At 37.6% G+C, this 17,492-nt stretch overlaps 1 non-coding gene across 1 annotated transcript; it reads left to right on the top strand.

Annotated features, from left to right (window-relative positions):
• Positions 1–2,230: 2,230 nt before the first annotated feature.
• LOC130042292 (U1 spliceosomal RNA) lies at positions 2,231–2,402 on the top strand. The gene has a single exon (XR_008795217.1). It is a non-coding gene; the product is annotated as a U1 spliceosomal RNA (small nuclear RNA).
• Positions 2,403–17,492: the final 15,090 nt, after the last annotated feature.

Here is a 17,492-nt window from a genome sequence, read left to right as displayed (position 1 = left end):
CTCACCCATGATGTTTTCCCAGTGTGGTGCTCCTTTAGTTGTGGGGCTCATGTATAATTTGATTATATGCTGAACTGCACACACATGTAGAAGTTCCTGATCTCAGTGTTGCTGGCATTTGTACCCTTTAGTTGCTGGGCTGCTGTGCACTTGGAGGTTGCTAATGATGCCCGGAAGCACAGAGCTGCCAAGTACAAACAGTAGAGCTTCCAAGACCTTACTCTGTGCATGTGGCAGTATTGGGTCTCGAACTCATACCCTTAACTCTTGCAAGGTGGTTGACTTAGTAACTGAGTCATATCTTGACTCTAGACACAGTTGTTTTGTAGTTGAATTGACTGAATCAAGACTACAACATAGTGGAGAGTGTAAGAAAGAGAAACCAGCTACAAAGGGTCCTGTTTACAGTTCTTTTAGTCCAGGAATTTCTTTGCATTTCACATGATGACTCAACTTTCCGATAAAGTACCCTCTAACATTTGTGGTTTTGACTGTCTGGAAACAACTCCAGATGTCCATGGCATTTAGAAATGTCTGCTGAGGCACAACTATGAATCCTTAGCACTTCTGGGGCTGTGTCTGGGAGGAAGTTGCTCAGCTAGAGAGAGCATCTCTAAGAACTGCCACTGTGTTTCTCAATAATGTCTTCTTCTTGTCTCCTGTTCCTGATTTTTCAGATTGTTATGATTAAAAAAATTGAAATTATACATAGGGTTTTTGACTTTTTTTGTAATTTAGGAAAGATATCCTATTATTATTTTCTATATGTAAAAAAAGACTGTTGTGAGTGTGCAACAGTGGGAGGCTAAGAGGGAGTTGAACGATACCCAGCAGTGCTCAAAGGTTATTCTGTATTCTCAGGAATCATATGTCATGCTGTGGGAATTGAATCAGGGTCATAGCCAAAGCAGCATTAGGTCTGGCAAGCTCCTTGCCTCATGTACTACCCCTCCAGCCCAGGAAGACTTTTTAGGATTTAAAGGACAGGGCTGGCATTATTTCAGAATAAAAGGGCATGTATCTCAGGAAATAATAGTAGTCACTCTCAAGTTTCTATAGATATTTCCACGGTTCTGGTTTTCTTATTTTGCAATAGGTACGTATTCTGTCACAATTTGGTATTTGGGAAGCATTCCTCTACTCAAGATTGACTGGATAATCAAATTATAAAAATTGTCATTTTTTAAAAAATAGCCATTGACTGGGAAACTGAATCTTTAGTGAATGTTGAAAATTAAGTTAACTTGCAATGTGGACATAGGAACAGGAGTGAGGTGCCTTTCCCTCCCATCTTTAAACAAACTGTGAATTGAGGTTGTAGTGAGAGCAAGTATAAATATTTCCACATTCCCCTATGGAACTGGGCTTGGATAAAGGGAAGTTAAGAATTATTTAGTTTATGAATAATTAGTTCTCTAACTAAACTTCATCTTGATTCCCAAGAATTCTTGCTGACTTTGCTCAGATTTTCCAAACCTACTTTCCCATCCTTAATCCCATTCCTCATACTTGTCATCTGTTTTATGAAATCATAGACCTTTCATATTCCTGAAACCTCTCCCACAACCTCCCATTAGTGCTAAAGCATGACACTTACCTCTCTCTCTCTCTCTCTCTCTCTCTCTCTTTCTCTCTCTCTCTGACTTCTTTCTTTGCCCTCTGAGCTTCACACCTATCTAACCAGTTGCTGTTGGATACTTTACTTGAGTGTCTTATTTTTTAAAAATTTTTATTTTATTTTATTTTTGCTTTTTGTGCCACACCCAGGGATGCACAGGGGTTACTCCTGGCTCTGTACTCAGGAATTACTCTTAGTGGTGCTGAGGGGACCATATGGGATGCTGGGAACTGAACCTGGGTCAGCCGCGTGCAAGGCAAATGCCCTATCTGCTGTGCTATCGCTCCAGCCCCACATGAGTGTCTTAAAGAGAAGCTCTGTCTCTGCTTCCTCAAACTCCTCTCTGTTCCACTGCACAAACTAGAAAAAATGAAAAATTGCTCATGCAAGAACATGAGAGATCTCCTTGACACATTCATCGCCCCTCATATACATCTTATTATGTATCCCTGAAACATTTACTTCCAAACATATTTCTAATCTACTTCACTTCCTTCATAACTCTGATCACTGCTATGACCCTAATCTTCGAATACTACCTCCTGCCTGGGGTTATCAGCAATTCCCCCTTTTTTTTTTAAAAAGAAATCTTACTGAGATGATACAGGTGATATACTTACCTGGCAGGGAAGATACCATGATCACAAAAGTAGTTTTCCCAGGGTGTGGCTTATCCATTTACACTCTGGATGTACTGACCCCTGTGATTTCCTTAGAGGTGGGAAACTTGCCTGTATTATTTGTGGTAGTGGGGAGGGGAGGGGTGCATTCACGCTCTGCCCTGATGAGGGGAAAGAGTGTAAATGTTTATAAATTTTAGGGGTATTGTGTCACTGTACCTCACCTAAAACCAAAGTGCCACTGCCTCTTTTCCACAGTTGATTAGACTTTTAGTGTACTTCCTTAGTCTTGGTTATCTGAATTCTAAGGTTTTCATTCATTTAATTTAATCCTTATCTCTACTATAACCTCCATCAATTTATTTTCACCCAGTGACTGGGATAACTGGGATAACTTAAAATAAAAATTGTGTTATGTCATACCTTCAGTCCAAAACTCCGAGTAAATTTGTGACAAAATGAAACAAGGAAAAACCCCAATCTGGTCTAAAAAGGTTTTGTGGTTGCCGATTACCCAATGCTAGCTCATTTCAATACACTTTCCTTTATGCCTTCACATTCAACTGATAAATGGTAGATTTTGTTTCCTTGAACGTTAACTGTGTTGTCCTGATTTAGGACAGGGAACAAATGATGTCTGTTCTGCAGAGAAAGTGCTCTCTGACCTTCCTACTCTTTGCCAGTTCTCTAGTAGACAGTAGGAATTCTGAACATAAACTCTGAACTCTCTCTTCTTAATAAGTACCAACATATAGCATAGTCTTGGGTAGAAAGCAGATATTTGGCAAATTTCATTTGAATGAGAGAGTGTTCCAGTTAATGTTTTAATTCCTCCATTGCAAAGAGAAGTTGAATATGTTTTAAAATTAAAAAGTATAGTTTTGCCTGATCAGCCAAATTAATGTTTATTTAGGCCAGTACTTTATCTTTATACTTAAAATAATGGGCCTTTCTCTAAAATAAATCACATTTTAAGTGGGTGTTATTATGAGGTCTATTTTATTTGAATCACCAAAATTTTCAGGCTTCTTGTAAAACACCTGTGAAAGGTAACCCCTCTATCTTTAATAATTTGCTAAATTTTACCATTTTTGAAGGATAGAGACCTGTAATGCATTAATTTAAAACAATACAAAGTACCTAATTAGTTCTGGTTACTAAAAAAGGCAAAAATCATAAAGATTGTGACCCTTGAATATAAACTTATACATTTACTACAGTTTTAAAAGAGAAGTAGCAGCATATTTATATATTATATCCTTATAATATTTAATACGTTATACGACATTAAGTTTTCTTTAGTTTAATGAAAATAAAATGCTTTCTGGGAACTGTAAGTCCATGTTGAGCTTATTCTTCTTAATTCTCTTTTAGCACACTGTTTTAGTGCCTCACCTTTCAGTATTACTAGCCGATTATCTCTACTTTCCAATTTAGCTTTATACTTGATGCTAATTATTTTCCTATTTGCCTTGTGTGGGCATAATTTTTTCTCTTCAGATATACTATCAACATTGTATAGACAGACATTCCTGTATTTTATTTCTACTTCTATATTTTTTAAAATGTCTGCTTCTATATTCAGGGCAAATAAAGTTACACAACTGTAGCAAAATGTCCAAAATCTCAGAGGTTTATTTTCCATTCCACCTGCATGTCCTTTATGGCCAGCAGGGGGCCCTGTGTTCTCTTAGGGACTCATTTGCTTCCCTGATCAGAACTACAGTGAAATGGGAAACATGGCAAACCACATAGCTGGCTTTTAAGCCTCTGCCAGAATGTACCACATGCCATTGCATATGTGTGTTATTAGACAAAGCAAGTCACATGGCCATGCCTACTTGAAAAATCTGTGGGCAGCTGAAATCCTACTGTGTAGGGAGAAGAAATCAGGGCCACTTGATGTGCTGCACTAATGATTCACATTTGATGCCTACAGTCCTGGCCTGTTCCAGACTTATGGTGGGACTGACATTATGCTTACATGACTGAAGTTTGGAAGTACCTCGGATACTGGTAGACAATGAATAAAGCAATTTTACAGTACATATGCAGCCTCTAGGTTTCAGCTTTCCTTTCAAAATTTAGAAAGCCCTTCAGAATATTTCAAAATAAAGAGCCCATGTACATATTACTTTTATGCAACAAATAGCTGTGGACTGACTAATCTGGTTTTGCATTCTGACCTAGTAAACACTTCTTTCAGAGATTTGAATGGCTGCACTCTTTGGTATATTATTGCATTATTTATTGCATTAACTAGGAGTGGGGTGATAGAATTATGGGCTAGAATAATGGGTTTACTCTAAGGGATCAATGTGTGATTCTTGGGTCTAAACGTCAATTGCATAAACAAGTACACGACAAACCTTTGACCATAGCATGTGTGAAAGATTTCTGGGACTTTCTTTTGGCAGAAATTGTACTGTTATGTTATTCATGAGTAGGATTGGCAACCAAATGAATTGATGGAATATTGGTTTATCCCCATGGGAGCTCAATCACTAGGGCAGAGGGCAAGCTAAAGGACTCTGCTTAAATATTGTACTCTAGAGGTCTGATGTTTGGATGTCACCATTGAATATTACCCAGGGGAATAATAGTGTTACTGATGGAGGATTTTTTCATCCTGAGTGGATTTTTCATCCACTCAAGGAGAGGATGAAAAAAAACTGGCTCATCCTAAAGAATTGATTATATTGTAAAAGTATGGGTCAGGTGAGGCGGTCTTTGAATTATGAGAAGGCTACCAGGCAAAAGAGGAAATGAACTGGCTTGAAAAGAGAGAATAAGGATAAACTAAAGGGACACATTTTTTTAAAAAAAAGTGAACATATATATATATATATATATATATATATATATAAATAGTTAGGATTACATGGTTACAATAGAAATAGTGTTTGTACTTTTAGTGTACAGAGTTACTGCACCTCCAGCATAAAGTACCATGGACCATCTGTAGTCTCTCAGTGTCACTTCTAATCTACCACTTCCTCCATGACCCTCTCCCACCACTTGGTAACCTTAGTTCTGGAGGTCAAGTTCAAGGGTTTGTTATCATTAGGTACTGTTTATTCTCCCTCCCTCTCTTCCTTCCTCCCTTCCTTCTTCCCTCCCTCCCTTCCTCCCTCCCTCCCTCCCTCCTTCCTTCCTACATATCGTTGAGGTCATCAGGTATTTGTCTTCTTCCCTCTGCCTTATTTTGCTTAACATGAAAACCTGCAGCACTGTTCTTTTATTTTTCCTTCTGGTTTTGGTCCATACCCACTGGTGTACAAAGCTCTTCACTCAGGAATTATGCCTGGCAGACTTGGGGACCAAATGGGATGCTGTGATTGAACCTGGGTTAGTCTCATGTAAGACAAGTACTTTTGCTGTACTCGAGAGTACAGCTCCAGTAACTCTATTAGTATTTCAGCAAAAGGCAATTTCATTTTTTCCCTTAGAATCACATTGCATATAGTGATTTTGACTTATAACCAGAAAGATAATCTTATCAAAATTAAAACTTTCTTTTTTCTTACCCCATGAAGGGAATTTATGAATTCAAAGAAGAGAGTGACCAAACATCTCATTTGTCTAAGTTTTTCTAAAACTAGGGACTTTTAGAGCTAAAATCAGAAAAATCCCAGGCAAAGCTGAATGAAGTATTCACCCTATCAAAGAAGTTTGTCCTTAATATTATCTGAAGTTGCTTTTAATTTAGAGATTGTGTGATTTTTTTATGGCATGTTAATTTTCCCAAAAATGTATTAGGCAAAGCAGTGAGTTTAGCACTGAGTTGAGTGGTGATTTTCGGGTTTCTAATCACTGCTGCATCTAATCATGAGGGACCTTTGGGCATTTTTTTCTAGAGTTATATTTAAAATTAAATCATTTCTGGTGGATTTGTGCTTAAAATTACTAATCACAAGCATTCCCCTCAAAGTCTAAAGTCATTTATTACATAAGTGAGCATTTTAGAAAGAAAGATTTGCACCTTTCTTCAGAATCTCAATGGATATATATTTTTTAAGGGCTGGATATATATATATATATATGTATGGATATATATGTGTATATATACACATTTTTACCTTTAATTTTTAATACTAAATGCCAACTTTATTAATTCAATGCTATCTATGAGAATCCAAAGAGGATTTCCCCCCCCATTACCCAACCCTTCCTTCACCACTGTACATTTCCCACCACAATGTCTCCAGTTTCCCTCCTTTCCTCGGTGGCAGATACTTCTCTCTCTCTCTCTCTCTCTCTCTCTCTCTCTCTCTCTCTCTCTCTCTCTCTCTCTCTCTCCTGTTCAGGTATTCCAAATCTTGGTTCAGCCTTGGGAAGTTATAGGAACCCAGGAATTTATCCATTTCTTCAAAGTTCTCTTGTTTTGTGGCATAAGGATTCTCAAAGTAATCTCTGATAATCCTTTGAATTTCTGTCGTTTCTGTTATGATGTCCCTATTTTCATTTCTGATTTGGTTTATTAGGGTTCTCTCGCTTTCTTTCTTAGTCTTACTAGTGGTTTATTGATCTTGTTTATTTTTTCAAAGAACCAGCTCTTGTTTCATTTATCACTTGGATTTTTTTTTAAATTCCAGCTTATTAATTTCTATTCTAAGTTTTATTATTTACTTTCTCCTTCCTGGTTTGGGCTCCTTTTGTTGGTAATTTTCTAAGACCTTACACTGTAAAGTCAAGTTATTTATGTGGGCCCTTTCTTCCCATCTGATGTGTGCCTGCAAAGCTATAAACTTTTCTCTTACAGTCTATCCCACAAGTTCTGGTAGCTCATGTCTCATTTGTTTCCAGGAATCTTTTGATTTCCTCTCTAACCCACTGGTTGTTCAGTAGCAAGCTGTTCAATTTCCAGGTATTTTATTTGATTTTCTGTTTCTGTGTGTGATTAACTTCTAATTTCAGTGCCTCATGGTCTGAAAAGATAGTTGATACAATTTCTATCCTCTTAATTTTATGGAGGTATGTTTTGTGGCCCAACATGTGGTCTATCTTGGAAAATGTCTCATGTGCACCGGAGAAGAATGTGTATTCGGCTTTTGGGGGATGAAAAGCCAGTATATATCTACAAGCCCCTTCTCTTCCATTTTATCCTTCAAAGTCAGTGTTTCCTTGATGAGTTTTAATTTCATTGATCTATCAAGGGATAACAAGGTAGTGTTGAAGTCTCCAACTACTATTGTGTTGCTACCAATATCCTTGAAGTCTACTAGCAGTTTTAGTATTTTGCTGGTCCCTCGCTGGGTACATATACATTTGAAGTGTAATTTCTTTCTGATGTACATATTCATTGATAATTGCAAAATGACCTTCACTGTCTCTTGTAAACTTTTTGAGCCTAAAATCTATGTTGCTGGATACTAGTATGTCCATTTCAGCATTTTTGAGGGAGTTGTTTGCTTGAAGAATTGTTTTCCAGCCTGTCACTTTGAGTCTGTGTTTGCTCCTACTATTCAGATATGTTTCTTGTAAGCTTAGAATTTTGGATTCACTTTTTTAAAATCCATTTTCCCAACTGTGTTCTTTAATTGCTGTATTTAGACCATTGACATTGAGAGAGATTATTGTCATGATGTTTTGTGCCATCCAGGACTGTTATGTTTGTGGAATTTGTCTTGCCTTACAATTGCCCCCTGAGTTTTTCTTTTAAAATTGGTTTTGAGTCTGTGAATTTCCTGAGCTGTTGTTTATCCATGAATTTGTGTATCATTCCTTAAAATCTAAATGAGAGTATAGCCAGGTAAAGTATTCTTGGTGAAACCTCCATTTGGTTAAGATTTTTTAACTATATCCCACCACTGTCACTGGGTCCAGAGGGTTAATAGGTCTGCTGTAAATCTAAGGGATGCTTCTTTGTATGTAATTTCTTTCTTTGATCGTGCTGCTTTCTGTATTGTAGCTCTACCAATGGTGTTTGTAATTCTGATTAAAGCGTGTCTTGGAGTCTTTTTTATTAGGGTCTCTTTTATCTGGTACCCTTTGGGCTTCTTGAATTAAGATGCAGGCATTCTCCAGTTCTGGGAATATTTTTTGTCAATCATGTCTTTAACTTACTATCTCATTTTGGTTGCCTTCTTGTCCCTCTGAGACAATGATGATTCTTATATTGTTCCTTTTGAATTCATCCCATAGTTCTCTGTTCTGGCCTTGAGTTATTTCGAGGACTTTCTTCATCTTTTGCTGTTCCTTAGAGGTTTTCTGCATCTCATCTTCTAGCTCACTGATTCTGTCTTCGACTGTTGTTACTCTGCTGTTAATGGTACCCATAGAGTTTTTCATTTCATCTATCAAATTTTAATTAATGCCACTTCTCTTGGTAATTTTCTTATTTCGGTTCTCATTTCCTCTTGTATTTTGTTGACTGTCCATTGCACTGTTTCTTTCATATATGCCTGTATTTGGGCTGGAGTGCAAACGCCTTGCATGTGGCTGACCCAGGTTCAATTCCTTCTTCCCTCTCGGAGAGCCCGGCAAGCGGCCGAGAGTATCCCGCCTGTATGGCAGAGCCTGGCAAGCTCCCCGTGGCATATTAAATATGCCAAAAACAGTAACAACAAGTCTCACAATGGAGACGTTACTGGTGCCTGCTTGAGCAAATCGATGAACAACGGGAGGACAGTGCTACACTAGGACAGTGCTACAGTGCTATGCCTGTATTTTATTAGATGTCCGCCTCACTGTTTGAACTCATTAAATATCCTCACTATTTCATTTCTGAATTCTTTATTAGAGAGATTATTTATGTGGGAATTTCTTTTTGAGACTTTAAGGCTCCTTTCATCATCTAGTTCTCATGGTGGGATTCTGTGCTGTTTCTCCATGGTGCCTAATGGATAATTTTTTTTATCATTTAAATTGCTATCAATCTTTGATAAAGCATCAAGGAGGTGAAAAGCAAGTAGTGCAGCAAGTTACATAGGTCTATCATAATGAAATTTCACTTAGATCATATATAGTAAAAGAGCTGTCAATGTTCAACACATCCCTATGGAAATTTAATTCTGTTTTTTTTGTTTTGGACCACACCCAGCTGTGCATAGAAATTACTCCTAGTACTGCACTTGGGGATCATTCCTAACAGGTTTGAGGGGCCATATGGAGTGCTGAGGATTGAATGTGGGTCAGCAGTGTGAAAGGCAAGAGCTCTACTCATTCTAATATCACTCTACTCCATGGAAATTTAACTTTTTTAAAAAAGCTGTTTCTTGGGCCAGAGCGATAGCACAGCAGGTAGGATGCTTACCTTGCAAGGCCGACCCACTTTCAATCACCAGCATCCCATCCCACCCTGAGCACTGCCATCCCATCACACCTTGAGTTTCTCAGGAGTAACTCCTGAGCAAAGAGCCAGGTGTAAACTCTGAGCAGCATCAGGTGTGGCCCAAAACACCAAAACCAAAACCAAACCCCAAGAAATGCCATTATTTGTATCAGTGATTGTGGAATTTATTAAATAAAATTAAACCTTGCTAATTGAATCACTCTTTGAGTCCACTGGTTTTGTGTTTAGGGATAAAACAAAGAAGTTTCATCTATTTCCCCTCGTTTTTCTTAATGTGCTACCCGTCTGCTCTGCTAAACTTCGATAACTGTGTAAGAGTTAATGAAGTTGGCTAACTTCCCTTAGCCTTTTCTCTTATAATACTCTTGAAGGAAGTAATGTAAATAGAACTCTTTGAGAAGAGAGGAGTAACTGGTGAATGGGTTCTCTTTTGTTTATTTTGTGATTTTTTTTTAGAGAAGAAAAGAAGTCCTTTCAAGTCTCTAATTTTGCACCTCCTAAGAATAGAAACCAGAGAGGTGAGAGAAATCCCTGGGAAGAGTCTTGATGTGGCCTAAGGGAAGTACCAACTTGAAAAAGTTTTGATTGAGCAGAGAGCAGTGGGAGACCAGCTGCTCTTTGAAACCCACTCCCTCCTGTTCTCTTTCCCACTTTGGTTTGGCATCATGCCTTCTGGGAATTTTCCTTAGCTATGCACCTGACTCTTTGCATTTCAAACAAAAATCACTCTGTTCTTACACCTGTGATCTCTGTTAATGTTAGTGGCTTATAAAAGATATACTATAGATTCAGGGCAAAACTGTGTTGTTCATGATTTTTAAAAAGCCATTCATGATAGGTGCTAACTTGGCTGTTTCCTTAGTTGTCATCCATACAAGAGAGGCATGCATAGCTGTCTGCCTTTCGATTCTAGCACTCTTTGTACTGTGACTGTAGGACCCCTGAAACTCTAGATGAAAGCATATGGAATACAATGAAGGACAGTAATTCAAGCTCTAAGAGAGCCTTTTTGAGAAAAGATGCATTTGTTGCTAAAATATACAACTTCCGACACAATCTCACCAATCTGTTAAATCCTCACAAACAGCATTCTGGAGTATCAAACCAAGTAAAGAATTCTATGCATGTTTACCTGTGCAGACTTTCACATTGATTTGTAAAGGAAGTCATAACTATGAATATTTTTATATTTCATTATGAATTTCTGATCCAGAATCTCTCTGAACTTATAAAAAATCAACATTGTGGTAAATACTGGAAATATATTGTTTGAGTTCATTAAAAAATCTTCGAAAGGTAAATAGCATAGATATTAATTAATAATAAAAGTTAGTTTTATTTAATTTTTGTAATATCCAAAGCCTTGCTTAAGCACTCATGAATACATGGTTGCCCTTTTCCAGTTTTGCACCCAAGAGTGGAATAAAGATCAATTCTTTTCCTCAGTTAGTGTATACTTCTCTCTTGGAACTCCTTTTTCCCAGATTCATTATTTCTTATAACATTTGTGTTGAGGCAAGGTGAGTATTTCCTCCTCATTTTCCATAATCAAAATGGAGATGACACTTGGTTATGTAATGGAAATCTGTCCTCAAGAAAGGTATCTGGAAATCTGAGAGACTGGGAAAGAGGATTAAGAAGTAATTTGTGTGTAGAGATAAAAGGATATAAGATAAATTTATGAGTATTGATGTTGAAAACTCAGTAAAATGATGATGATATCAGTGAAATAACTCAGCAGTATCTGTCAGTGCAAGAATCAAGTGGGAGGATGGTTTTGCTTCTGACTGTTTTATGGATGTCAAGGCAGACCATCACTGGCCATCTAGTCATGGTCTCTTGTTGCATGAGCTCTGCTATGACCTTCCTGCACCAGTGATCTTGGATATCCAAGTGATCTCAGATATACCATGACTGGACTTTGTGAAAAAGACTGTTTTATTTTATTTTGCTTCTTTTTGTGTGCCAAAGATTCAACCAGGACCTCATGCATTAGAAACCTGAGCTCTACCTTTGAACTATATTCCTGGCCCAAGAAGAATGTTTAAAATTCCAGAAAACATTAAAAAATGAGTTATGGATTAGATTTATATACAGCATTGAGAAATTCTCTTCCACAAACACCCAGGTAACCATCACTGAGTTCTGAAATCTCCATGTTTCCTACTCAATCACTTTCCATAACCCTGGTATTCTCATACAGGTTGCCTCTCAGTGTGACAGTTGAGAACCTCTTCACACCCATCTAGTCTCCTTTTATCCATCCCATTCCCAAGTTGCACTTTCACATTATAAATACATCAGGGAGTTCATATTTCAGTCAAACTGGTAGCAAAGCAAAATTATTCAAGAGCTTCAGGCTGATTTTCTTTTACAGCATTTGCTTTTCAAAGGCTTTCTAAAAATAATAAGATGCATAATCTACAATGAGGAATTTAGTTATACTAGGTGAAACAATTACCAAATTACTGTTTGGTTTAGAATTTTACTTTACAACATCAATCAAGTCTTGGAAATAAATAGATGACAACCCCACCCCCCACCCCTTCCACTTTTTGAGTTCTGTTGGTATTTCCCTATGTAATTTTTGTGTACTTTAAATAAGTCCATGCATCATTGAACTTTTTGTTGATCATGAAACATCATGGCAGGTTTTCTTTTTCCCTTTATTTAGACATTTTAAATGGGAAATTAGGCTCAGTGTCTGAGGCAGTCAATACAACCATGATGCTTCCTTAAAATAATATCACATGGGAGCCAAAGTCAGTTCAGCAGTTGCTCAGATGCAGCCTACCTGGCTTCAATACCCGGTACTCTATAGGTCCACGAGTACTTCCAGGACTGATTTTTGAGTGTGGAGCTAGGAGTAAACCCTGAGCACAGTTAGGTATGCACCAACCCCCATCCAGATCCCTCCCACCCAACAAATCATGCAAACTATACAAATAGGGATGTGTCATCTAATTTGTCTTTATTATTACACAAAAAGGCATTGTAAGGAACACAAGATTAGCCCTACCTCCTTACTTTAAAAAATGTAGGTGTATAGACAGAGAGAGGGGGAAGAAGAGAGACAGAGATTTAACATAAAGAGAAAATGCAGCATTGGGAATAGACATTTATGAGCTGGTATGATTCCTTAATATAAAGCCAAACTTCTCTAATGTGCTGTCTTTTCCTCACATCCCAAAATGGTTGTATTGTAAACTGTGTTTATGGTATATTGATTACATTATCATTTTTATACCCATGGCAAAATCATTATCATGATCATTAGCGTTCTATATATGTTTGTGAAATAAAACTTTAACTCTGGGCAGATTTATCTTCAAACAAATTGCATTTTGATTTGCAAAACATTTGTTTTGGGGTCATATATTTTAAAAAGACAATTCTGTCTTTTTTTCCATTTTAAACAAGTAAATATTTATTGAACATGCTATTAGTGAAATCTTTGCTAGACTGTGGAAAGATGGGGATGTCTTTCTTCAAAGAACTCAAGTCGAAAAATCAGGAACACCTGTTTTTGGTGTGCTCATTAAGTTTTGATGTGTTCATATATGGATTCAAAGGGTATGCAATTTATATTTTAAAAAGAAATATTTAGGGGCTGTATAGATAGTACAATGGGTAGGGCATTTGCCTTGCATATGGCCTACCTGAGTACCACCAGGAGTGATCCCTGAGCAGAGAGCCAGGAGGGAGCCCTGAGCACTGCCAGATGTACCCCCCACAAATATATTTTAAAGACATATTTAATCTCCCAGTACAATGCTCCTGTTTCCTGTGATCAGGAACAAAAATATAAATTTCTAGGGGCTGGAGAGATAGCACAGCGGGTAGGCATTTGCCTTGCACGCGGCCGACCCATGTTCGATTCCCAGCATCCCATATGGTCCCCTGAGCAGTGCCAGGAGTAACTCCTGAGTGCAGAGCCAGGAGGAACCCCTGTGCATCGCCAGGTGTGACCCAAAAAGCAATATATATATATAAATTTATAATTAATATGCCAATGTAGTATATATTTATTTAGTTTGAAAAATCAGGTCATACATACCCCTTCAAGTTCACATATACTTGTGTACACATTTGTTTATGTCCATCACTTTCAAACATATTTTCTCTCCTAAAGAGCCAAACACTATCTGAAGTGATAGAAAGCAGTAATATTACTCATTTTTCTTTTTATCCCATGGATTCTCTTTATTCAGTAGTAGCCTCAGAGCAGGACCTGAAAAACCCTAGTATGGATGGTTAGATATACAAAAATTTAATGTAGGATATTAAAATTTTACAACTGTGATCAATTTACATAAATCTGATTTAATGCACATGCTTGAAATCATTCTGCTGACAACTTGCAGTGTTGCTTACATAGTCTTAGTCCTAGTACATTTTCTGCTTTGTTTTATTCAGGCCTTCCACTTCGCTCAGCTTTCAATTCTTTTGTCTCTGATAGTATGCAGAACACAGCCATGATGATGGTAGAATTTCTGTCTGCTAACATTCCATTGTAATCTACTCTTTTTATTTTCCCTTCCTCCCCATCTTTTGAAAAAACTTTAAAAAATATTTGCATGGGTTAAAATATACTAAGACATGTGGTTCTCTTGCCATTATGTTCAAATTCCCAGCTAGTCTTTAAGCAATTTATGAGAACTTTCTAGCAAAGAGCTTGGCACAGGGCTTAGCACTTTGTCCTAGCCAAATCTGATTGCCAGCAGGAAGTTATAGGTCATAAAATAATAGCTTCAGTGGGATTTGGAAGGAGAAAGAAAAGATAGATTATTTTGTGTGAAAGGAATAAAAGTAGAATCATTTCACTTTAAATAAATCACTTTATAAAGTTCATATTATAGAAAAATTTAAATATACAAAAAAGAAGAATATTTTTTTAAAAAAGCTTGTCATACATATAAATAGTTTTATTTTGGTTAGTTTTATTTGGTTATTTTAGAGGTTCTAAATAGAGCTGAATCTCTAGGATGAGAGGCATGTATGAGAAAAATTTGTGAACTTTGGGGCAAGGGGTTGAGCATGGGTAAGACTCAAAATTGATTAATTGATTGAATGAAGAATTGGGAGCCATATCCAGTGGTGCTCAGAGGCTTTCCTAGCTCTGTTTTCAGTAGTGGCTCTGACAGTGCTTGAGGGGCCATATGTGGTGCTGGAGATTAAACTTGTTTAGCAGTGTGCAAGGCAAGCACCTCGCCACCCTGTATCGTCTCTCCAGCTCAAAACAGCCTAACTTTAGAAGAGCCTGTAGATAAGGCAGGAGCAGTAAAATATACTCAGAAAAGAGGGGTTAAAGAAGCATAAAAATTGTTTGAAGGCAAAAAGAAAAATCTTTCTCTTCTTATTTAGAAAATAGCATGTGGGGGCCACAGTGATAGTACAGTGTGTAGGATGTTTGTCTTTCATGCAGCCAACCCAGGATTTGAGCGCTGGCTTCTCATATGGTCCTCTGAGCACTACCAGGTGTGAGTCCTGAGTGCAGAGCCAGGAGTAACCCCTGAGCATCACTGGGTGTGACTCAAAAAGCCAAAACCAAACAAAAACAAAAAAAACCCAGCATGTGGAACAAGAAATACTTAAATAAAGTTTATAGGTATATAGTTTGACTTTACAGTGAGACTTAAACTATGTAATGGTAAAATTATGACATCTGGGTTTGTCTTCAGTGATTGAGCGGTGGAGTGGGACATCTGATGCATTCATGACATAGCCGGGCATAGAGAAGGGGGGTGTCAGAAACAGTTGGAGATACTGATCCAAGACCTAATGAAGTCATGAAAGGTCCAGCTGGTAAGAATTTGAACATTTCCATCTAGAGGTTTTATGGGCTCAGGATGATACAGTGAAGAACAATGCCACCCCCAGTGATGTGACTGTAAGGAACATTGTGCTATGTTCCTCAGCTAAAGGAAGAAAGAAGAATTTTGAAAAGAAGAAGCTGATTTGAAAACAAGTTTAGGATCCTGAATGGAAATGTCTCATCTATACAATGTCTGAGGCCAGAAGTTGGGCAGTAGGAGGGTTCAGATAACAATTAAAAGACAAATAATCATATAAAAACATTGAGCTGGCCCAGAGAGAACAAACAGCTTGCTTCTCTGGTAACAAAATAAATAAATAAGAATTAAAAAAAGCATGGCGGAGAATGGTAAGATGTTGAACTTGTATGAAAAAAATAAAAACATAAAAAGAGTTCAAGGAATGGTGCTTTAAAGTAAGCTTTACACTAGTAATTCAGAGCTCGAGATGGTAGGAAGCTATATTCTGAACAATACATCATCAGCCAATTTGGGGTGTTCTGAAAACAAAGGCAGTATTTTGTCACGTTGATATCAGGTAGACAAATGAAATCCAGCTGAGAACCAAGATAGATGGTCATTGGGGTAACTCTTGTCAGCTAAATACCTCAACTATATGCAGTTTGTAACTTAACAGTGAAAATTGGCCATAATCAAATGAGCTGCTTAATAATATCTACCTAATAAGTTTTCCTAATAACTGTCTGTACCTCCATAGAGGATATTATCCTTTTCCTTCTGAATTAGTAAGTGATCCTCTACACTGGCATTCTGTCTTCGTTTTCCGAACTTATATCTTACGCATTATTTTATACTTTGGGTGGGAGGAGGCAGAGCCGTCTAAGTAGTTATCAAGTAACTTGGAAGTCACTCCTGGAGCCTGTGGCAGAGGGTGGTGTAGACAATTCTATGATGTATGGACTAGAGGTTCTGGAGGATACCGAGGACACACCTGATGGTACCCCAGGGGCCATGTGGTGATAGGGTTTGAAACCAGGTCTCATATTAGCAAGGCATCTGCTCCTGCCTGCTGAATTATCTTTCAGCTTCTCTTTTCTTTTTTAACTAGAGGGATCTTTAAATTTTTTTAAATTTTATTTTATTAAACTGCCATGATTTGCAAAGTTATTTATGGTTGTTTTAGACATACAGTGTTCCAGCACTGGTCCCACCACCATATTAACTTCCCTTCACAAATGTTCCCAGGTTCCCTCCCCCACCCCAGGCTGCATTTTGACAGGCACCTTTTAAAATTTGGGTGTTAAAGTTTGGATCCCATTATTTCAGTGTTGTTGACTATGTGGTCTAATTATTTAGCTATACCCTTCCTTTATACCATAGATATATCTGAATCTCCTTGATCCCTGCCTCTCGCCTTCCCCCATGCTCCCCATCTATCTCTTCTTGCCTCACTCAACTCATTTTCTTCCTTTTCTGTCCTCTTCGTTGTACTCTGGGGCCAAGGGTGATCTTGGCAACACCCCCCCGCCCCCCAACACACACACATACTGCTTTTTAAAACATTGCATTCTCTGGCCCGGTTATTCTAAATACCACATATAAGTGAGATCATCCTGTGTTTGTCCTTCTTCTGGCTTACTTCATTTAACATTTCTTCATCAGTGTTGCAGCAAATTGCATGATTTCATGTTCCTTACAGCTGTGTAGTATTTCATTGTGTATATGTACCACATCTTCATGATTCGGTTATCTGTTGTTGGACATCTAAGCTGATTCCATATCTTAGTTATTATTCCAAATACCTATGTCCATTAGAATGAATATTTTAATGTCCTGGGGGTAGACACCCAAAAGTGGAATTGCTGGGTTGTATGGCAGTTCAACTCTAAGTTTACTGAGAGCCCTTCATGCTGTTTTCCACACGGCTTGAACCAGACAATATTCCCTCTCCAGTGGATGAAAGTTCCTTTTTCATCACATCCCTACCAACACATTGTTTACAGAATTTTTGATATATGCCATTTTCATTGTTCTAAGGCGATATCTCACTATTTTATTGATTTGTATTTCCCTAATAATAAGTGAAGATTAGCTTTTTTTTAATGTACATTGTTCTTCCTCAGAGAAATCCTGTTCATTTCCTCTCTCCATTTTTTAATGGGATTTTAAGGTTTTTTTTTTGTTTA

The sequence above is a fragment of the Sorex fumeus genome, unplaced genomic scaffold (assembly GCF_029834395.1).
Source record: "Sorex fumeus unplaced genomic scaffold, SorFum_2.1 ptg000098l, whole genome shotgun sequence".
Lineage (NCBI taxonomy): Eukaryota > Metazoa > Chordata > Mammalia > Eulipotyphla > Soricidae > Sorex > Sorex fumeus.
The sequence above is the reverse complement of the archived record's forward strand: the minus strand, read 5'-3'. Positions and strand labels throughout refer to the sequence as shown.